At 39.7% G+C, this 23,308-nt stretch overlaps 2 long non-coding RNA genes and 1 other non-coding gene across 3 annotated transcripts in view; 2 read left to right on the top strand and 1 right to left on the bottom strand.

Moving 5' to 3' along the window:
* Nucleotides 1-215: 215 nt before the first annotated feature.
* LOC144327656 (U6 spliceosomal RNA) lies at nucleotides 216-321 on the top strand. The gene has a single exon (XR_013392754.1). It is a non-coding gene; the product is annotated as a U6 spliceosomal RNA (small nuclear RNA).
* Nucleotides 322-3,768: 3,447 nt separating this feature from the next.
* LOC144327523 (uncharacterized) lies at nucleotides 3,769-9,077 on the bottom strand. Its single transcript, XR_013392628.1, has 3 exons — nucleotides 8,841-9,077; nucleotides 5,184-5,528; nucleotides 3,769-4,209 (listed from the first exon to the last, which is right to left on the bottom strand). It is a non-coding gene; the product is annotated as an uncharacterized LOC144327523 (long non-coding RNA).
* A 28-nt stretch (nucleotides 9,078-9,105) lies between these two features.
* LOC144327524 (uncharacterized) overlaps nucleotides 9,106-23,308 on the top strand; it is a 56,040-nt gene continuing 41,837 nt past the window's right edge. Inside the window, exon 1 of the long non-coding RNA XR_013392629.1 lies at nucleotides 9,106-9,253. This is a non-coding gene — a long non-coding RNA (uncharacterized LOC144327524). The remainder of the gene's footprint in view (nucleotides 9,254-23,308) is intronic.

The raw sequence follows: 23,308 nt of genomic DNA on the forward strand, positions 1-23,308 counted from the left end.
AGTGTGGGAAGGTATTATGAGGCTCATCTACTCTAACCCTCTGTAATACAGAAATATTTTGCCCAATGTGGGGCTTGAATCAGTGTCCCTGAGATTAAGGGTTGTATGTTCTACCAACTGAGCTTTAAAATGCTCAGTAAAGACCAGACATAGTCTTAACCAATGTACAGTACAAGCAGATAAAGATGAATGCTGAATAAAAAAGTCATCTGGAAGATCTTCGGCAGCACATATACTAAAATTGGAACGATACAGAGAAGATTAGCATGGCCCCTGCGCAAGGATGACACGCAAATTTGGAAGATCTTATGGCAAGTGCTACTGGATAAAGAATTTGCTCCTACTTCCCAGTTGGCAGGATAAAGAATTTGCTCCTACTTCCCAGGTCAAGTATTAGAAGGATTCAGTATGTGCAAGGTTGTACAACTAACTGGAAGGTCACAGACCCAGATCTGGTCAGAAGCCAATCTATTCAGCAAAAAGGAAGACTACTGCAGGGAAGAAACGAACTGTTCCATCAGAAAACTGCACAGCATGTACAGATCTCATGCAACCAAGAATTACTGTGAATACTAGGACAGATGGGCTTGGCAATTCATACCTCAAATGCCATCCAGAAAAGGGAAGAAGGGATAATCAACTTGAGTGTGCGTATGGAATGAGAGATTTGTTGCAGGCCTTGAAGGGAAGCATTTTTTATTGTTTGCTTTGTTTCAAAAAACTTTTCAAGCTTTTTTTTTTTTTTTTTTTGCCCTTTCCCATCTAGCTGATATTTTTTTAACGATATGAAAATATGTCCTATTTCTGATTCTGATACATGAAATGGTTAGCAGATATAGCTCAGCTTTTGCTGGTACAAATTAACTTTTATTCAGTATTTGCAAAATCATAACAAAACATATTTTCCAGTGCCTTACTGCTTTTTCCATCAGAAGTACAGTCATACCTCAGGTTATAGCCACTTCAGTTTGCGTTTTTTTGGGTTACAGACCACCAAAACCCAGAAGTACCGGAACAGGTTAATTCTGGGTTTTGGTGGTCGTGCATGCGCAGAAGAGCTAAATCGCGCTTTGCACATGCGTAGAAACACCGAATCACAACCCGCACAATCCGCACGTGCGCAGACGCGGGTTGCAAACGTGCATCCCACATGGATCACATTCGCAACCCGAGCGTCCACTGTACTGTAGTTTGCAACAGTTCTGCAGTATTTGGTTCATTCACACTTTTATTTATTAATCTGTTTTTAGGCATTTCTATACAGTGTTCCAGACCAATCCCAAGGCAGTTTACAATCTTAAAAGACAACCTCATAACCAAAATTTTAAACCAATAGAAACAATTGCAATACAAAGTATTAGAGTAAATATAAATTAAAATGCACCCACCAATTCAGTAACCAGAACAGCTCTCAAGGCCAGTTATCAGCACTCTCACAGAGGCCTGGGTGAGTAATGTGTTTTCAGAAAACACCAAAAACTCAACAAGGTTGGTACCTACCTTATTTTCAGTAGGGCTGTGCATGAACACACACACTAATCCACCCTGTGGCCCCCAGATCAGGGTGATTCAGCCTGCCCTGGAATCCACCCACCTCACACCACATCCTTCTCTGAAGCAATCCGAGGGCAGGGCTAAAGGTTTTTAAAACCCAGTTGTAAGATAGTTAGCTACTGCTTTCAGGAAACAGGTACATGATCTACACCTAAGCACAATCTTGCAGACAGTAAGTGTATGCTGATTTCATACATCAATATAAAGTTGAAAATATTATTGGCCTCCAGAATATTTAAAATGAATCCATCAAGTACTGCAAAATATAACATTATGTAGCATACACACAGAGAGAGAAAGTTATTTCATGATAAACAGAGCAATCCTATCCTTAGGAAGTATGTCCCACTGTGTACAGGATTACAGCCTTAAGCTGTGGTTCTGTGCGAAGAATCATCATGCACATGATTTTAATCGGTAAAATAAACTGAGAAAAGGTGTAGTGAATGGGGCACAGTTGGGAAAATATGATAGGAAAATGAATTTTAAAATAAAATATAATGCTAATAAATGAAGATGTACTTCACTGTTGTTTAGGCTCGTATCCATCTGTTAGCTGGTGATGGTCTGCTTGATTACCTCAGAACTCTGCTAAAGATCTGTTTACATTTATGAGCCTGATTAAATGTTTTCCATAGCAATAAGGAAACATTTGATGTGCTCTCAAGTCAGACAAGGTGATCAATTTTAACTATAAAACAAGCAAGTTACTCTAATTTGTTTTTTTTAAAAAAATGGTTATCACAGGCTTTAAAGTCAAAATGACTTACTGCTTGTTTTACTGTTGTAAATCAATGTGTTTTAAATACCAGAGCTGGAAGCACATATATTTTATTTATTTAGTTCTGGCATTTATAGTTTATGGACAGAGGGGAAAAACCCTTGATGCCAGAGAAAGATGCACATAATTAAAGGTAATTTAAGAGAAGGCCTCAAACTGCTGAGTTCCAAATTAAAAACAATGTTTTATTTGTTATTGATAAAGATGTGTTAGGAAGAAAAATCTACTTGGCTCATTTACAGAAGGCTGAAACTTGACATGTTAATTGCTTGACTTTATACTGCATTACCTGTAATCCACAGTCCCAGTTTCCCAAATCCCTTTACTGGCACTTTGATGTGCCAACAGTCAAAAATTAACAGGGAGGTGAAGGTTCAGCAAGGTTGTAATTATCTGTATTGTGTATTGTCCAGAGAGTAAGTGCAATAAATGTGAGAAGAAAGATAATGCTGGAAAGGACCGGGATCCTCTAGGACCTAGAAAAAGTAAAAGAAATGAAGTGGAAGGGAAAGGAGGAGGTGGGAAATGCTTAAAAGGAAGGAAGCAATCAAAGTTGGTACCAGATTTAAGAGGGCCCTGAACAAGATACTCTTCAGCCCCCTCACATAGCCCTGGTGAGCCTCCTGCAAGACAGACAGTATTGTATGGTGGTAGAGGAATGAACTGAGATAAAGAGTATGAGAATTCTAATCCCCATTTAGCCCACTGCTGGCTTGGGGGCCAGTAAACCTGCACCCTTGTCACCTGTCTCTTAGCAGCCCTGCAACAGGGGCCTGAGAGGAGGCAGATGGCACAGGGGACGGAATAACTGGACCTACAGAAAAGAGAAAGCAGGAAGCCTAAGAGTGAAGGATTAGAAATTCACTGAATGTAGACAAAATAACACATTCCATTTTCAAGCATCTCTCTTTTGGAAGTAATTTTCCTCTTCAATCGGTTTTCAACGTCCCTGTTTAAATGTCATGATTTGCAGCAGCCCTTTGTAACATGAAAGCATATTTAAATAAAAGTGCTTGGGCTTCTGTGAAAGTAAAATGAGTTGGTCAATTTTCCATCCCTGTGACAACTTTTATTCATTCATTTAAGTGCACATTTCCCTCTAGCAAGATGCATCATGTATGCAAAGATTTGTGGCACAAACAATGTAAGGGTAAAATGCAAGACAAAAATCTTGGAGGCTGGGAGGAAACCAAGGATCATTTACTCCAACCTCCAAGGAAGACTCATTTATATCGAACACCAGAAAGTACTGTCACTCACATTTCTTTGGACACAGAAGACCCTAAGAACAAAAGTTCCTGTGGATAGTAGTTACAATGAGACGTCTGTGTTAGAAACTGATTCTTGTCTTGTTGAACAAATATTACATATTAAATTATTATTATCTTTCCACATATTAAATTATTATTATCTTTCCCATATTCCCAGTATGGACAAGTAAAAATACAAGCAGCTGGGAAGTCTTCTGTTTCTGTATAAATACAATATCAATAACAGGCAACTAATCACAATCATTCTTCATTGCAATATTTCACATTTTCTTGTTATTTGTAACAATGTATTTTAGTGTTTGTTCAACAGACTCTGCCAAATGTTCCGCTGTGTGTTTTGACCATCAGTAACATCTGCACATAAAAGCCTAAATTACTAGAAGGTCTAAATCACTGGTGTTGATGGAACACTGAAGCTCCCTCAAGCACCATTGAAAGCTCTGTGAGCTTTTGGGTGAGGATTCAACCATAAATCTTTACAACATAGCTATGTGGCATAAGGCCTACCTTTTCCCATTGGAAAGAAGCACTTAAATAGACAGGTAATGGTTCTGAGTGTACCTTGCTCCATGGTGATAATATTAACCCAAGGCAATGCAGGCACTGAAAGAAAAGAAAGGAACGAAATAATAAATTGTGCTTCTCTACTTTTGAAGCCATTTTAAACACAATTTGAGGTTAGGTTGCAGGTTGTATATACACACATTAAAAAATACTGACATGTTTGCCAACACTTATATTCTATGGCACATCATTTTTCAAATGAAGCTGGAGTTTTTACCACTGCTTTAGCTAGTACTGTTTTGAAAAGTAATTCACACTTGCAACAACACTTTGTGAAATAATCATCTCAACACTGCCAGCTTAGTATATCTATTTCTAGTCTTACAAGCATTACTTTAAGGAAAAAGGTTTCTCAACCTCATGTTTTTGTATCAAAGTTATTTATAACATGGAGATTTTTGAATGCTTTAAAACCAAACTGCAGATTCAAAAACTATCCTATTAATACTCTTTCAGAATCTAATGACCATTCATTTCAGTTTAGAAACCAGAGTATTTTTATTTTTTACTTTCACCTTTATAAAAGTAGCACAGCATTATATAAGAGAGTAACTGGGCAATAAAAAGTTGCATTGTTTTACAAGCTAGTAATATTTGATTATGACTGAAAAGAGCCTACAAAGATATGCAAAATGATTCTTGTACATACTCTCTCACACCCGTACCCCCCCAAAGTAGGTTTGGTCAATCAGCTAACTACAAATCCACCAAACACTTAACTCACTTACTCCACACTTTACCAGCTTCCACGCAAGAATATCATGGGGAACCGTGTCAAAAGCCTTACTGAAATCAAGCTACACTATGTCCATAGCATTCCCCTGGTGCACCAATCTTGTAACTCCATCCAGAATAAGAAATGAAATTTGTCTGCCATGACTTGTTTTTGAAAAACCCATGCTGGGTCCTTGTAATAACAGCATCCTTTTCTAAGTGCTCACAGACCAACTGTTTAGCTATCTGTACTAGGACCTTTCATAGCACTGATGTCAAGCTTACGGGTCAGTAGTTACCTGGGTCTTTTCTTTTCCTCTTTTTGAAGATGGGGACTACATTTGTCTGTCTCCAGTCAGAGGCTCTGAGATTCAAAAGCTCCTTTAGTACCCTTGGTGCAGCTCATCAGGCCCTGGAGATCTGAATTCATTTAAAGTAGTCAGGTGTTCCCCAAACACCTCTTTTCCTATATTGGGCTGCAGTTCCCTCATTGCATCGTTTATTCTGTTATCACCAGGTTGGGCACTGTTTTACTTTGGGATGAATACAGAGGCAAAGTAGGTGTTGAGCAGTTTCACGTTCTCTCTTTATCTTAGCTGCCGCTCTTGGTGGTTTGTTTAGCCAGACAAAGTTGATCTTAACTCCTGGCAAAGAAGAGAGAGAGTATAGAACTAATATTATTACAAGAGGTATATTAATAAACAAAAATAGTGTTTTAGTCTGTGTATATCTTGTTCTTTCCACTGTTAATCTATACCATGTTAAATCTACTTGCTTATTCATTCCCAATGTGGGTTTGTAAAGTATTATTATATTTTGAAATCTCACATATCCTACCTATTAACAGAAGGCCAATAAATTAATTTGTGGTGAACTAAATTTGTCTGCTTGAGAGGCATTTTTCTAGATGAATAAAATTGATCAATATTCCCACCCATCAGTCAGTGGAGAACAAAAATGGTACACAGGGTATCCCTTAGCTCTTCTGGCTGTGGTCTCCATGACAACACCAAGGGCTTCAGGAAGAAGCCATGCATAGCTTAATGAAGCTATGTTGATAACTGTTACAATTCCTTTCCATACTAAATCTTTAAACATCTCTTCCCAGCAGTTTATAGCATCTGTTGCTGTAGTATTAAAATGCAGAGTACAGTCTAAAGGTGTTTGTAGGAATCTTAAAAGAGATTACATAGCATGAAGCAAGACTAGGCAACTTCTCCTTTATGAAATGTTCCCTCATACACATTTTTTGTACCCAAAAATCTTATATACCCTAATTCAGCTATGCACACTAGTGTTAGTTCTTGGAGTGGGAGGAAGCACAATGTTGGAGTACATGCTTTGCAGACATAAGGCCATAGAAGGGTAGGGATACAGCCAAAGAAATGAAGGGGGTCAAGTTGTAGTGACAATAACAAAAGATGCTACCATAAGGCAAGAGTCAAATTGAGAGCAGCAATTGATATTCAGATGAGCCAAAAGCAAGGCAGCAGTTGCAGGAGAAGTGGTGCATCGGGTGCTTAGTCAGACGGGATGTTTTCATTGCTAAAACTGAGGAGCTACAGTTTTCTGGATCCTGAATTAGCAGAAATTGATTTCTTGGAGACAGCTGAGTGTTCAGTCAGGTGGCAAGGCACACTGTAGCATTAGTGGCACCCAAGGGCTCCAACTATAGGGGGCAGAAGAGGCTTCAGCCCACTGAATATTTCTAGGCAGGGAGCAGAGCCCCCCCCCCCATGGAGGGGGCACCATCCCCCGCCTCCAGTGGGTGAGTGCTGGTCCGCCAGGTGGGAAGCGGAGAGGGCGGGTTTCACCCTCTGTGCCCCCTTGCCATGATTGCCAGAGCGCCTTCTAGGAAGGCACTGGCAATCTTCAAAGGGATGCCTGCGAGTCCTGGCCAGACTGGGGAAGGGGCGTCACGCATGTGGTTTGCCAGGCTTCAGGCAGGCAAACTTTCCCAGCCCTACCCAGAGATGCTGGGTGTTGAACCCGGGACCTTCTGCATGCAAAGCAAATGCTCTACTACTCTAGTGTAGAAAGAACCCTTGAATTATAGAGATCAGGATCAAACTAGATGTTCCACTCCCGATATTTTTTTCTTTTTCCATTTACAAAAATGGAAGTCGTAGGAATCCAAATCAGGATAGTAGCATTGGGGCTGGGGAGTTTAGCTCTTTTTCATGTGCCATTTTCTCACTGAGTTTACAAGCCCATACATTTATCCGACAAGGACAAATAGAAGATTTGGGTGTGTGGGGGTGGGTGATTTTTGTGGGAAAACAGAGCAGTGGAGAAAAGGGTTAGGTCCTTGTGCCATGATTAGATGAGGAAAGGACATCCACTTTTGTAAAACCAAAATATGTTGTTGAGATTTCCAGTCATGGAATTTGCACATCATGTCTACTTTGAGCCTTAAGTTTATACCTGAAGTCTCAAAATAAATCAGAGAAAATAAACCTTATAATTATTATCTAGACTTAGCATGTTACTATATTTCAATGATTAGCTCTGGTCAAGTATTCTTTGGCATATACTTTTTTTGAGTTCATTGCCTTTTTTAAAACTGATGGCTAAGTTACTTCAGTTACACAGTTTGGGGTTTGTGTGTTGAGACACTGTTTTCTTTACGCAATGGCCTCTTTAAGAAACAGTACCAGAAAACAATAAATTAGCCACCTTAGCTTCTGTTTCTTGACTTATTGTAGTAAGGTCTTAATATATATAAAAATATCATTTTTCATAATAATCTGCCTTGTCTCTATTTTTATATGTCTTTAGCTTTATTTCTTTTTGCCTTTCTGTTTTGTAGATTTCAGGGAACCTTTCCAAATCTGCATCCATACAGCCTGAGTCAACATTTTCACTCTTGATGCCTCAAGCAAGAGTGGATCATACTGCTCCAGAAGGAAACAGAGATGGAAAGATTTGTGTCTGTCAGCAACTTCTTTCCTGTGACTGAATCTACCATGCCGTAAGGATCAGAAATATGTAACGATTTGGAGTCTGAATATGAAAAATCGTCGGTGAACATCATTGAAGAATAATCATTTTTGGCCATGAAAATGTCACTTTTAAATGAAACGTGAGAGAGAAGAGAGAAAGCATTCCAATCTATTATAATCTAATCATTAAATCCCATCATTTTAAAAGCCCCATAATGAGCAATACAGCGGTACCTCAGGTTAAGAACTTACTGTAATTCGTTCTGGAGGTCTGTTCTTAACCTGAAACTGTTCTTAAACTGAGGTACCACTTTAGCTAATGGGGCCTCCCACTGCCGCCGCATGATTTCTGTTCTCATCCTGAAGCAAAGTTCTTAACCTGAGGTAATATTTCTGGGTTAGTGGAGTCTGTAACCTGAAGCGTCTGTAACCCGAGGTACCACTGTATATTGGCTGATATACCCACTGTGACCATACCTGAATGCAGATGTCTTGGCCACAGTTATCCATGATCTGGGAACCTCTATACGTTGCCACTAACTGAAGTGAGTTGGATGGCTAACAGGGAGGCCGTCTAATGTGCTTAATGGTAAAGAAGCTGGCCAAGGGACACAGCACCATTCACAAGGTGGCTGCTCCAAGGCTGAGGAGTTTTGTGTCAGCCACCGACTAGAGCAGGCAGCAAGACAAAATCTCCCAACACAAACAGCTTCTGATATGCCCTTTCAGAGCCCTCACAAGTCTTTCTCTGGTTGCAAGCTAAATCCGTCACTCACATGACTACCACATGCCCCTTCCTTAGTATTTTCCTTTTATGTGGCGGCTGGAGAACTTGTAGGAAGTTCAAAATAAATCAACTTCGGTCACATATACCAAAAAACACACACCTCCCAAGGCAATTCTGAAGCCTCAGGCCTAGCCCACTTCACCTTGGGCTACTTTGGACTTATGAGGCACCTCATAATCAGAGGCAGCCCAATATCTCAGAAGAGGTATTTTCACAGGTATACTTACCTAATATTTCCCCTTATTTGTGGTGTTTTTGTAGCCCACTGGTGTATATTGCTTTAATGATTCTTCACTTGCTCAGTAAGGCCATAAACCGCCAGTTACCTCAGTGCGAGTAGGATGGTGTCCTGCTTTCTCCTCTCGGCAATTCTCTAAGCCCTTTTAAAAACAGATTAGGAGTGAGGCTTCCCTTAGAGTTTCAAAATGAGTCACGAATTTCCTTGTCCGTTTATACTGTTTTATATTATAAAAGACTGTAAGTTAATATCTGAGTTGCTGTCCCTGTCAGCCATTTTGAGAAGAACGCTGTGGAGCTGAGGTGAAGTAAGAAGACCCTTTTCCCTAGTTGGCCAATGAAAGATCAAACTTCACAGAGATGTTTCTTCAGGGAGAGCCTGAAGAAAACAGACTTCTGAGAGGTTGGTGTTGCATTTTACTGTTTTGTGATTTTTTAAATTTATTTTTTGTAAATTGTATCAAAATTGTCAGCTCTATAAGCTCCCTAATCACATTTTATGTGTGATTAATATGGAATACCGTTCCTCTTGGATACTTAAAAATCATATGCTGTTTGTCTCTGTAAAAGTCCTTTATTCTGTGTCTGTCCCGAGTCCCTGAATAAAGAACTCTGAATGTTTATTTTAGAAATAGTAAAAATCTTACAAAAGAGTTACATCTGCCCCTCTGTACAGTTCTGGGTTTCTCTCACAGGCATAAGGCTTCGTCTATTCAGGCAGTAAACTTTTCTGGAAATTTGAACTGTGCCCATGCAGAATGCAGAGGAAGTAGTGCTAGAGGACACACTTCCAAAAAGATTTCTTAGCAACCGCTTACACTAAATTCCATGAAGTAGCTCCAAAAGTAGACAGTGCATTAAATGTGTGACTGTACCTAAGATGCCTAGTTTTTTTTTAATATTAAAAGCAGCCACAGGAAGGCCTGGTCAGGAAGATTTGGAGTTTTAACTATTGGTGCTGATAGCAGCTTCTCTCGCAGAACAAATAGCTTTGGGGGATTTTTTTTGTCCAGATTGGTGATGGTGGTAGGTTTAAAAACCCCACTCCTTGCATGCTGAGTGGCCCCTCCTCCTCCAAAGTTGTTCTTTTATTTTAAATAACTAGACACATTAAATGCAATTGGATATTTAATATACTTTCTTGTTTGGCCCAGTGTTGAAGCAGTGTCTTAAAGAAACTGGAATCAACCCACAGTAAAAGACGCTGTGTTCTTAAAACTTTCTGTTCCCTCTACAAACAAACCATTGGGAGATGGAGACAAATCCACAAGAGAACAAGTGTTCTCATGAATTTCTTACTGCATCCCCATGGCAGCAAGCATTCAGTGACTTTGAGACAGGAGTCAAGTCTATCCAGCAGCATCTCACACCATCTGCTATGATACTGCTGGTTCTGCTTCATTTACGTTGTCTCCTCTGCCTTCCATCTGAGTCCTGATTTTTTCTATTTGACTCTTTCTGCTTGAGTTCATGTTTTAGAAACTGTAACGGTTCCTAGGATCACTTTTTCTGTTTCCTCACACACTTGTTATGGCTTTAATTAAAATTTGATTTTAGAATTTAGCCTCTCACAAACACAGAGATCCCCTAACCATGACAGCTTCCTTTCTTTGCCATCTCCTTTTGTTATGGTCAGCAAAGAGTGATTCCATTTCTCAGAACAAGAAAAGCATCAACAATGGGAGAAAGATGAAAGTTGCAAAATAGCCCACAGACAAACTAATGAAGATGTGACGATAGATGCATATAGCAAGTGCATCACATGAAATAATAGCAGTTCTCTGATGGAGAAAATAATAATTTCATAAAACTATCATTTTGATTATTCTATTTTCTTTTGAGCCTATGGCCTAGCTAAATTGAAAAGGCCTGTGTCTGCCTACCTTTTACAGCACAGAAACTAAGTGTTTTCAGGTATGCGAATGTCCATTCTGGAACACTGAAAAGATAAAACTGTTAGACTCTATGGTGGCCATTGTATGCATGAAAAGAGCATTGGCTAAGCATGGCAATTGTGATTAATTTTGAATTGTTTTGTAGCTTGATAAAAGAGGATATTGGGAGACATTTAGTGAACAGGAAAATTAGTCAAAGTTCTAAAAGAAAGACAGTGAAAAATTATTATATGTAATCACATGATATTATGATGAGGGCTGATCCGGAGAGCTAAATGATTTTGATTGGTTTAGGATTGTAATATTTGGTTGCAACTGTTAAGATTGCTGTGATTCTTGTGAAATCAAAACACATATGTAATCTGGAAGTGTTGAAGGAACATTGCTTTGGGTGTGGTTCTTTGCAGTCTTCTTATTACAGTGGTACCTCGGGTTAAGTACTTTGTGTGCAGGTGAAATGCTTGCTTGTGCATTGGTTTATTAAACTATAATAGAGTGGCTGGAAAGCAGCCATAGTCTAGCATCCAAAGAGCTATTTTAGAGTAGCTTGTGTTAGCGGAATTTGATGAGCAGACACTCGCATGCTATATTACAAACTTTTTGGAACTCCTCTAGATTTGCATGCTGTAGTTAAGGAAACACATCCAAAGTACTCTTGGGAATTTGTATGTAGTTAATCTGCTTTGGATCTTGAACATATGCCTATGTTTTGCCTATGTTACAGTCTAAGTTTTACTGCATATGAAAAGAAGATGCTTCAAAGCAGACTGATAATCTATCTTGATTCTGATGATGTCATAGAATCATAGAATCATAGAGTTGGAAGAGACCACAAGGGCCATCGAGTCCAACCCCCTGCCAAGCAGGAAACACCATCAGAGCACTCCTGACATATGGTTGTCAAGCCTCTGCTTAAAGACCTCCAAAGAAGGAGACTCCACCACACTCCTTGGCAGCAAATTCCACTGTCGAACAGCTCTTACTGTCAGGAAGTTCTTCCTAATGTTTAGGTGGAATCTTCTTTCTTGTAGTTTGGATCCATTGCTCCGTGTCCGCTTCTCTGGAGCAGCAGAAAACAACCTTTCTCCCTCCTCTATGTGACATCCTTTTATATATTTGAACATGGCTATCATATCACCCCTTAACCTCCTCTTCTCCAGGCTAAACATGCCCAGCTCCCTTAGCCGTTCCTCATAAGGCATCATTTCCAGGCCTTTGACCATTTTGGTTGCCCTCCTCTGGACACGTTCCAGTTTGTCAGTGTCCTTCTTGAACTGTGGTGCCCAGAACTGGACACAGTACTCCAGGTGAGGTCTGACCAGAGCAGAATACAGTGGCACTATTACTTCCAAGAGTAATAGTGTCAAGAGTTCTAATTCTCCTTCAAGATCCAGCTTTAGGGTTTTTATTATGTGCATCATTATTTATTTCTAATGACCCTCAAATGGAACAGAGAATCTTATTAATTGTCAAGATAATCTATATAAGATTTCCTTTTGTTGCTTCTGTTATATTGGCTAATCATTAAGCCATTTGTGGGAGCATTAAAAAGGGAACATAAACATTATTCTTATTTCTCCTCTTAAGTGTCACATTTACATGTTTTCGGGTTTTCACTTTGTTTCTGCTAAACTGGCAACTAATGTATGTTAAGCCCATGGTCTACCTATACTTGATAGAAATCATTAGCTTTCAATTAGATATGCACATAATTATATGTTCCAACTTATGGACCTGTACGTTCGCATGCATTTATGGTATAATTAGCACTTCTGGCATATTTGTAGAAAGAGAGAGCATTTGATATAAGCTATAACAGGACGCTCTGGCACAGAAAGGGTCTCTCTCCCCTAATGAGGCTTGCTGTGCTGTTTTCCCTTAGGGAAAGATTCTTTAAGAAATACCAGCATATTTTATCCATTCTTTTGGTGGTTTCTAATGTTTCCTGTTAGGGGTACTGAACAACCAATGTGCTAGGTACTGCAAAGTAAAAATAAATAAATACACAGTTGTCAAAATTACACAGTTGTCTACATAGAACTGGAGTAGAGGACACAGATTGACAGCCATTTAGGGCCTCCTGTCAACCAGAAGTGTTAACTTGTGGGTGAACATATCAGATGACACAGCGATTCTTCAAACAGCTCTTTATTTGTAAGCTGGAGCAGAACTGAACAGCAAACAGCTCAGCCGGCCTGCTTTTATAGGCAGCCGGCTGTCAACATTGTAGCAACAACAACCCAGGGTTTCCCGCCTAAAGTAACTGATGTGGACCTGAGTGAAAACTACAGTGGTACCTTGGGTTACATACGCTTCAGGTTACATACACTTCAGGTTACAGACTCTGCTAACCCAGAAATAGTGCTCCAGGTTAAGAACTTTGCTTCAGGATGAGAACAGAAATCGTGCAGCGGCGGCAGGAGGAGGCCCCATTAGCTAAAGTGGTGCTTCAGGTTAAGAGCAGTTTCAGGTTAAGAACAGACCTCCAGAACGAATTAGGTACTTAACCCGAGGTACCACTGTATATACACGATACTCCTGGTGGCCAGGGTGAGAACTTCAATACATAACAAGAAGGTTATGGAGAAACAGTAATTGGGTAGATTAACGTAGTGGGACTTCAAGAGGACCTGGAATCTGGTAAAGAGTATTAGAGAGCACAGGGTAGTATGATAGAAGGCCAGAAACAGGAGGGAGGGAGAGACACAGGAAATTAGCTATCACGGACCAAAGGCACCAGGAAATGTTGAAAGCAGAAATGAGGAAAGATATATTTGTACTTACTTTTGTAATTACCACCAAGTTGTTTCCTCACAAATGGCTCCCATGCTGCTGTGATCATGTATAGATTTTTAAAAATTATTTATTGGGACTCCAGATCATGTGTGAGAGCAGTTCTAAGGGAACCTGGTGCTTGTGTCGGCAGTACTCACAATGCTGACATCTTGCAGAATTCTTTAGTGGCTTTAGCTACAAAATCCATTTAAAAAAAAAAACCTAGTTAGATGCACTCTCCAGTACTTCTTAAACTCCCTCATGGAGCTACAATTCCTAGCACCCTTAACAAATTACTGTTTCCAAGATTGGGGGAAGACCAACCATGTGCTTTAAATATACAGTGTGTAAGTGGCCACAATAAACTTGTTTTTGTAGCTAGTGATGCAATAACTCCTCCCCCCCCCCCAAAATTAGCAAAATTCCTTTTTTACAAGTTCAATTTTCAAATAATTTTAAATTAAAACACCAGAATAAATGTCAGCATTCAAACTTGGGGGGGGGGGCTGTCTTCTTTACTTCCATTTTTATAGAACTCCAATCACAAAACTGTCAGAGATAGCTTATTAGGTACTTTAAATAGACACTTGATGAATAGCCCACACCCCACAGCGTAATTACAGGCTATATTAAGAAGACAAGGAATTTAAATTGGTATAGCTAAGACTACACACTACAAAATGCCAAATCAAATAAGTCTTTTATTTTGTATGTCTGTCCTGCCTTCTCAGCCTTGCTTCCTCTATTTTCTGTATGGAAAGAAGAGGCAAACTGTGGCCTAGATTCAACTAACACAGCATACTAGTGGAAGCCAGCACCAGAGCTCCTGCTAGAACAGAAGGACTCCCCCCGCCCAGCTCCCCAAATCTGCTCTGGAGGGTTAGGAGACAAGCAGAAATGCTTGTGCTGACGGAACAATAAGAAGAGTGTGACGTTGAATTCCTCCCTATGTTTAAAATCAGAAATCTTCTATCGTCCCTTTATCTTATGAAAACAGCTTGTTTTATCCTCCCCAAGTTCAACCAAAGATACAGCCACACTTGGGGACACTGGGGACTGGATATTCTGTTTTGGCACCTCCAGTCCTGTAATCCACACAGTGGCCACTGTTCAACACAGGGTCAGGCACTTGGCTTTATGCACATCTTCTGAGATAGAAATATGCATGCACAAAATGCTTCTGTGCGCACACACAACAGACTGCTGCTTTAATCACTGCAGTCATCTCCATAGTTCAGGCATTAGAAAGGTGGAATTAAATTAAACTGATAGTGAAGTGGCCAGTAGGAAGCCTGCATATAGAAGCATAGGTGACAGGTCTTCTAAAAATCCATTGAAATCCATTTGTTTCAAAATGGTAATAAGGCACATGCTTAAAATGTGATAACTGGTCCTTTGCTCTTCCTTTTTTAAATGAAAGCTGTGATTTGAAGAATTCTGGATTCTTCACTCTAACACTAAATTCCCATGTTGCATGGTGTGGTCCTCAAATTACAGGTTAAACATAGCCCTGACTACTATGTACTATGTATATAAAGTCCTAAGTGCTGTATAGAAGACAGAAGTGGCATAAGGTAACTCCTCGTTAATATTCTAAGCTTTGGTTAAGATACTCAGGTACAGAGTACATCAACTATTAAAAGCACATCATGTATCTTTAACATCACTTTTCTCTACTTTTACAAGATGACCAGGAAAGGTTCCAATTTTAGCAGTAAACTGAAGGCAGGCTTTATGTTGTGGTTGTAGTTACATTTGTAGAGAAAAGAAGTCTGAGCTAAATCTCAGACTTGCTACTTGTGGCCTCCATCGTCTGTAAAGGATAAGCCGTGTGCTGACTAACTTCACTTCTGGATCTCCACTGTTCCTGGCTCTTAACCAGCGCATGGCTCATGCTACCGAACTGTGAACAGAATGTGAGTAAAACTCTTATTGTTATTTTCAAGAAGACTGTGTTGTGTTATTCTTATTTTAAGAGGGAAATAAAGGGAAAATTTACCAGGAAGGCTCCAGTCTGGACAAGTCAGACTGGATTGCTTAATTAAAAGACTAGCGAGTCATCAACTTGCTTCCAATAAGTTGCAAAAGGAATGTGCTCTGCTGTTTGCTCACTAGTGTGAGAGAGGAGGGATAAGAGCAAGACAATATATCCTCTCCAACCTTCCTAATCATTCCCACAGCAGTGAGATATTAACTCAGAAACACAGGTTCTTAAGTAGGAGCTAAGGTGAGAGTGTACAAATCCAGGCACGATAGCAGGTTCGTGAGACAAGACCAAGGTCAAACACAGGGTAGGCAGGATTAAAATAACAAAATCTTAACAGATGCACTGGGTCAGTCAGAATAAAAAAAACTTGTAAAGTTCCAGCAACTAACAGCAACTGGAAGCTTTTGTAGCCTGATCACCTAGGTCCATCCAGGCGCAGCTACAACTGGTCAGCTCAGCCTTCTAAGTTCTCTTCCAGGTCTCTTACTCCCTCTGGGTTCTCTGCTACAGCTAGACCTGGCCTCCTGAGGCTGGAGGTATCTGGGATAGTGCTGGAGAGCAGGTGTTCCATAAAGTTTTCAGACTTCATGACCTCAGGGATTTCATCTGATGAAGAGTCTTAGGCTTAGGGCTGAATCAGGCATCACACTCTGACATAGAACCAGCACTTGCACTTTGTTCACCTTTTCTAGACATTTTCTGGAACTAACAATAATGTAGTACTGCATTATATAATCCTGGCAAGGTGCACATCTGTATTACAGTCAAAATTATAGCTCCTCTTCCTTCATAACATGTAGAAGTATGAATTATGACTTCCTTAGCAATATCTTTTATAACTGTTCAGTGATTTTTCATTTTGGTACCAGCGCTAACTTTCTCTGAAACAAACATCTGAATAATAAACATCCACAAAAACATGATGTAGTCTGTCATATTTTTAAAAATCTGATTGAAACAGGTGCAATCAAATATTGTCAACACTTCCCACTATCTTGCTCCTAAGACAACTTCAGTACCCTCTACATTTGGTAGATGCAAGTAAAGTCCTAAAAGAAAAGGTGTTCTCTACATCCAATTGAAGTCAGTGGCGAAATTCCCATTGATTTGAATAGAGCTGGATTACACCCAATGCTGCTTTAGAACAGTTTAAATTAAATTAGCTATATTTTTAGCATTTACAAACAATGATGTGTGTGTGTTTTAAAAGCCACACATATAAAAAGGCAAACTAAAATGTAAATTATGTGAGAAGACTCGTTCCAAATACACTTAAACAGAAGTATTAAAATCAGTGAGGTTTAGAGCCAATTCTTCCAACCACTTTCGGGTTGTTTTCAAATGCATGGTAATATTTTCATTTCACTGGGTATTGAAATGACACCACCATTAATCAAGCCCCTGATTATACTCACTACTGAAAACAATGGCTATGATCCAACCCTTTTGTACATGAAAAGTGAAGGGAGGGTGGGAAGAAGGAACAGGCTGGGATGGGTTATTTCTAGTTATCTATATTGTCCCTGTGACAGTGCCTTACAATATACCACACCTCAGACACATTCTGTGATTCACACCAATGTGCAGAGCTAATCCTAGTCCTGGTGTGAATCACCAGTAAGGGGGAGAAACTGGCTTGTTCTGTGTGTCCACCTACAGAAGGAGGACAGGAGTTACAGAGCATCAGGCATTGTTAACTGCAAGCTGCTCTATTTATCACAGGGATCAACAATCCTGTAGTGAGTTTCGTACACACTCTTGGCTGTATATTTAGTATAGCTTACTCACATGAGCTAGGATCTTCATGTTTCCCATTCCATTCCACAGCAGAGTTGTTTACCAATTGGAGTGAGAACCACAATTCACACAGTAAATTGCACAGTTTGAGTTGCTAATCTTGGTAGTGGATGGTAACTCTAGAACGGCTCTGAACTTTCCCCTTTACTCTCCTTTATTTGCCCTTCACTTGCTGGATTCAGGTGAGGATTCTGCATACTATGAATGACTGAATTGACCTCCACACATTCAGCAGAACTGCTATAAAGAGCCCATGCACAAACAACTTGCACTGCTCAGTGGTCAGGGACAGACACAGCTGATGAGATCCTGATTCTTTCTCCACACATTTAGGGTCTGTGGAATCATAGTATGAACAGAACTTTCCTGTCATCTGCTTGTCTCTGCATCATGCTCTCAGTGAGCCCGGATTCAATTGTAACACCATTTTTTTTCAAGCATTTGTGGTGGCACAATAAGGAGCTGGATAGAAGGCGATGCATTGAGCTGACTGGGTATAGATATATAGAGGGTAGGACTAGACCCAGAGGGTGGTAATTTCAGGGGAACAAATTTCAGTTAAACATTAGAAGACATTTCTGAATGGTTACCAGCTATTCATTGTTACCACTACTTCCTCCCTCCTTCTTTGGATATCTTTTAAACAGAGGCTTAATGGTGAGCTTGCAGGGATAGTGTTGCATCCTGCATTATGGAACCTATATTGAGAAAGGGGCTGGAGTAGATGACCTCTTAAGATTCCTTCAACCTCTTATTCTGTTTGCATTAAAGTATTAGGGACAAATGCATATACTCCATTGCAATGATGAATATTGCAACAGCCTCTGTCATCTCAATTGCAGATGTCAGAAAATAGCATGTTTATAATATCCCACTTCTGAGGAAAATACAGCGTTGGCTGTTTGAAAATGTTTACACTGAAGTTATGTTAACTGTGAAATCAAAAGACAGGCTTAGGGATTTGGGGGGGTGTATTTACAACTACTCTTAAAGGCATCCTTTTTGGGAAATAAATGAGATGGACAATTGGATTGGGGGAAAGTAAGGCACAGTGAAGAAATAAATAGCATGCATCGTTAAAGCCAAGACCATAAAATCAAAATGCATAGAATTTTTTTTAATGGTCCAGTGTGAAGGGAAATCATGCTTTATATCTGAAAAATACTTAGACTGCAATGTTAGCTGCATACAAACAGCTTTTAGTAGGCTAGGCCCACTAATGAAATTCTGCCTTTGGATGATGAGCCTCAGATGGATGAAGCACACTTATTACACCTCCTGCATAGTGAATTACATACCTTGGGTTCCCCTTCCACAGCTTGCATCTTCTACAGAAACAGGTCCATATTTATATTCTAAAATTACTTCCACACCTATACATCCCATTCTAGCTAGGATCATACCTGCATCCATGTGAAACTGCATTCTTTAACAAGTACTCTGTGTGATTTCCAAGTCTGGTTCTGCTGCTAGACCTGCACATATTTAATGTTGAAAAAAGATGTAGTTTCACTCAGTTGACCAGAGATGGGAGAAGAGAGCTAGATTTAGAGGTGTCTCCCACACTCCCCATCAAATTGCTGATCAGTATGATTTATAGCTTATTTACTACTACTACTACTACTACTAATAATAATAATAATAATAATAATTAATATATGTTGGAATGAAATCACGACAGACGAGTAGCAGGTGTCAAACATAATTATCTCAAACATAATAAAGCAGTAGTTTTCTGAATTCCTTGAATAGTAACAATACAATCCTAGTAACATTTAGTTAACAGCAGAGATGAGGCATGATGTCACTGAGCTGCAAAGCAGAGGGAGAGAAAGGAGGGGCATTCCACTAGCTCTGCTAAGAGGCCAGTTGCTTTAGGTTCTTTCTCAGCTGTTACCTAGTAGATGCCATTCCCTCAAGCATGCTTCAGTAGATGGAGAGTTATGAAACAAGGCCATTCCACTGAATGGCTCTGCTGAGACCAGTTCCCTTTGCCTCTTTATTTACCTGAACAGTTCACGTTGCACCTGGTCTCATTAGATCTTTAAAAAGTTATGCCTGAGTTTGCTTTTGGTTTTCATCCTCCTTCTCCATCCCCCTTTTTTGTGCCTTATAGCTGTGGGGACAGGCACAGTTTAATTTATGTGTAAGCCACTCTCTGAACTTTTTTGGCTGAAAGGTGGGGTAAAAATGCTTTAATTTGTTTAAAGAAAATCCTAACGTGTTTCCCTGTCCCTGCTTTACTTCATTGGTTATTGCTTAGAAGGACCAGAGAATTGCTAGGCATGACAGCTTTGTAACACATGTCTATTTAACAAAGCATTGCAGGGAGATGAAGAGAGTTTTTCAATAGTTTTTCAATAGCCACTCATTCCCACTGAGAACTATTTTTAGCTGGAACCAAATCTGTGTTACTATGCACCATGTAAAAGATAAAAGTGGCACCACCATGCTAAGATAGCTCACAAATTTGTCTCTTTAGGGGTAAGTGGGGGTCAGTTCTAATGAATATTGATCATGCTGCAATAAACTGAAATATACCATGTCATGAAACAACTTAGGAGGTATTCCCCTGAGGTCAATTTAACATTTTACAACTGTCGTTTTTAAGACCCCCTTAAATTCTGTGGCGTTACTCTCCTAAAACACCCCCCCATTCTCTCTCTCTCTCTCAGGTAGAAAAATTAATTCTACAATTGATTAGCTAAATCAATGAATATGAGAAACACAGCAAAGCAATGGCCTAATTCTTACTAAGCTGGATCTTTCTCTGGCCTATTCAGACTTCATGTGGAGATTTACATAATAGAATCCTCCCTCATAAAAACATTTTTTTTAAAAAAGTCTAGCACACTTGGATAGTACATGTATGCTGGCAGGAGGATCATGGGATCCTGACTACACTTCCAGCAGCATTGCACCATAATTTAATATAGCTCTGAATACCAGCAGCTGTGGTACTCTCCAGCAGGGGCAGTGCTGTTGTGCTCATGTCCAATATAGATAAGCCTTAGATCTGATTCAACATATGATTCGTATGTTTTATGCACTAGGGTAGTGTTATTTTTTGTACAAAAGATCATTCAGTCTTGTGATACCCCATCTGAAATAGTACAGTTGGGATACAGGCTTGCCACCTCAGTGAGAACAAGGCCATTATATCTGCCTTACTTTAGCTGAGAAATCCCTATTTTCACATTTTACTTTAAATAGCTTTTTTAAAAAAATTGTATTGAGCAACATTATTTCTGAAGTCTAAACAAAAGGGGAAAAATCCCTGAAAGACCAGAACACTAAGAGTCAAAGCTAGGGTTACTAACTGTTCCTGTATCTTTTAGAACTATTTTATCTACATATATTAACATATTATAATGATTAACATCGTGCTGTAAAAAGCTTCACCTACTTATTTCTGTGGAAACAGCTGCTGTTAAAGGTATAGGAGCAAAACAGATTGTGTGTTTTTAGTGAGTTTTCTCATTGTGGCAGAATTTTACTATTCCAATACCTTTATTGTTTAGTGCTGTACAACAAACACTTAATTCACTGCTGCAAAAGCAATATCCTGTTTACCTTAGGCAAATGAATCTATGTTGATTTTTTAAAACAGATAACACGATTAGAAATCTGAAAATAAATGGTTTCAGTTTATGGATTTTCTAATATATATTACAAGCAAATACAGTGGCCTGTTTTTATTACAAGAGTGTTTTCTTGGGATTTTATTTAAATATAGCTAGTTAGCTCTTGCTCAGATGTATGGACTTAAACCTTCACACTGCTACCATGACTCATTTTATGAGTGGGCTGGTAGCATGCAGGGACCCTGAAGCAGCAGCATCTATACATCAATTTCAGGCTTTTTTCTTGTTCTAGACAGAGCTCTCAAATCTGTTCCCTTAGGAAAATTAAGAAAGGATTTCATCAGTGCAATAGATAGAAGTCATTTGCAAAAAGTTCAGAGTCTTTCCTACAAGCTGGCATTATTTAAATTCAACATCCTCCTGCATATCATTCAGAACAAAAAAGTTTAAATCTGTGAAAATGCAATAACAGGATTTGGAAAGACTGAATAAGTAATGCACAAATGAAACTCATAATAAGGAGCACAAATCCGGATGCATTTGCTGGATAAAGTCTGGCAACAGGTCCAGCAGAAACAAGCACAGTATAAAAGACAGAGGATGAAACCAGAAACAGTGTTATGATAGCATGAGACTCTTGATCTTAGGATCATGGGTTTGAGCCCCATGTTGGGCAAAAGATTCCTGCATTGCAAGGGTTGGTCTAGATGACCCTTGTGGTCCCTTCCAACTCTACAATTCTATGATAGCTCAAGCTGTTGAGTAAAAGGAATTGAAGTGTAAGCATGATGAACTGCAGCTTGAGAGTCTGCACCACAAGAGTGAGTTGAAAATTCCATGTCAAATAAAATACTTTAAGCAGAAGGATTACCCACAGGATAAAATGGGAGCCCAGGATGATACTACATGAGCACTTCCATTTTAGGAAAGGATGCATGTAGAGATCCAGGCTCTGCCTAGAGTATAAGGTAAAGATAAGATTGTAAAGGCTTTGACAACGTGACATCTAATAATTTGGAGGAGGGTGGCTAGTTCCTGACACATTTGGTTTTCCTCTCCAGAACAGCCTTGAAGCAAATATTGTTCTAAAGTGATGAGACCACTCTACTAATCTCAAAGAACAGCAGAATATTCATTCAACTAGTACAGAAGATGAAATACTACATAGAAGCTTCTTTATAATGCTTGTTTTTTAAATTTAAAAATACTAAATGTAAAATATGCTTTTCAGAGCTGATACTTCCTCTAATCTCTTTATAGCTGAAAACAAGTATTTTTTGATAGACTTTTTTGAGTCCTATCTTTTAGTTAAGAGTGCCCTCTGGTGAAGAGATGAAAAATCAGGGAAAGATAATCTTAAAATAAATTAGCAAAGTATGGTTCAGCAAAATCTAGATTTTTTGTTGTTGTTGCATTCATGTGTGAAAGTATTTTAGGCAATCCCCCCCCCCCCAATGAAGTCCCTAAACAGCCTATATTATGGTCTGTTTTACAGATGCTCTTGTCTCATGCCTATAGCTTGGCATGCATTTGAGGTGGGTGCCAAAAAGCAATAAGTGAGCAAATCAATTAGGTTTGCACATAGTACCAAATCATAGTTAGAACAAGTTATGCGAGCAAAACCAGGGTTTCATATCATGTTTTGCTGCTGGAAAACAAATTATGGTTAGATAACTGGGACTGGTTCGGTCATTCACATATTCATTTGCTGTAAGAGCACTAGTACCTTTCTTTTCTCGTCCCACAACAAAAATCAAGCACCCTATCCACCCAGGATATATGGAATTTAGCTCCAAATCTGTGCATTTGCCAGAATAGGCATTGCCATTCTCACTCATGCTTACTTCACACACAAAATGACACCTAAGATTCCACGGTCCTAATTGCAGTGTAAGACTCCAGCCAGTGTCAGTTGCAGTTCTCAGTGGAGCTTCTTGCATCCCAAAGATGCATGTACTCTCAAGAGTGCAACAACGAAAGAACAGCCCTAACCCTCAAATGTCTGTACACAGTGCTCTATTTTCTTTATTATTCTAAGGGTACATCAACTTGGGGTTTGCCATCACCTAACAGCAGCTTGGGGACGCGGGTGGCGCTGTGGGTAAAAGCCTCAGCGCCTAGGACTTGCCGATCGAAAGGTCGGCGGTTCGAATCCCCGCGGCGGTGTGCGCTCCCGTTGCTCGGTCCCAGCGCCTGCCAACCTAGCAGTTCAAAAGCACCCCCGGGTGCAAGTAGATAAATAGGGACCGCTTTCTAGTGGGAAGGTAAACAGCGTTTCCGTGTGCGGCTCTGGCTCGCCAGAGCAGCGATGTCACGCTGGCCACGTGACCCGGAAGTGTCTCCGGACAGCGCTGGCCCCCGGCCTCTTGAGTGAGATGGGTGCACAACCCCAGAGTCTGGCAAGACTGGCCCGTACGGGC

This window comes from Podarcis muralis, chromosome 4, assembly GCF_964188315.1.
Source record: "Podarcis muralis chromosome 4, rPodMur119.hap1.1, whole genome shotgun sequence".
Classification (NCBI taxonomy): Eukaryota; Metazoa; Chordata; class Lepidosauria; order Squamata; family Lacertidae; genus Podarcis; species Podarcis muralis.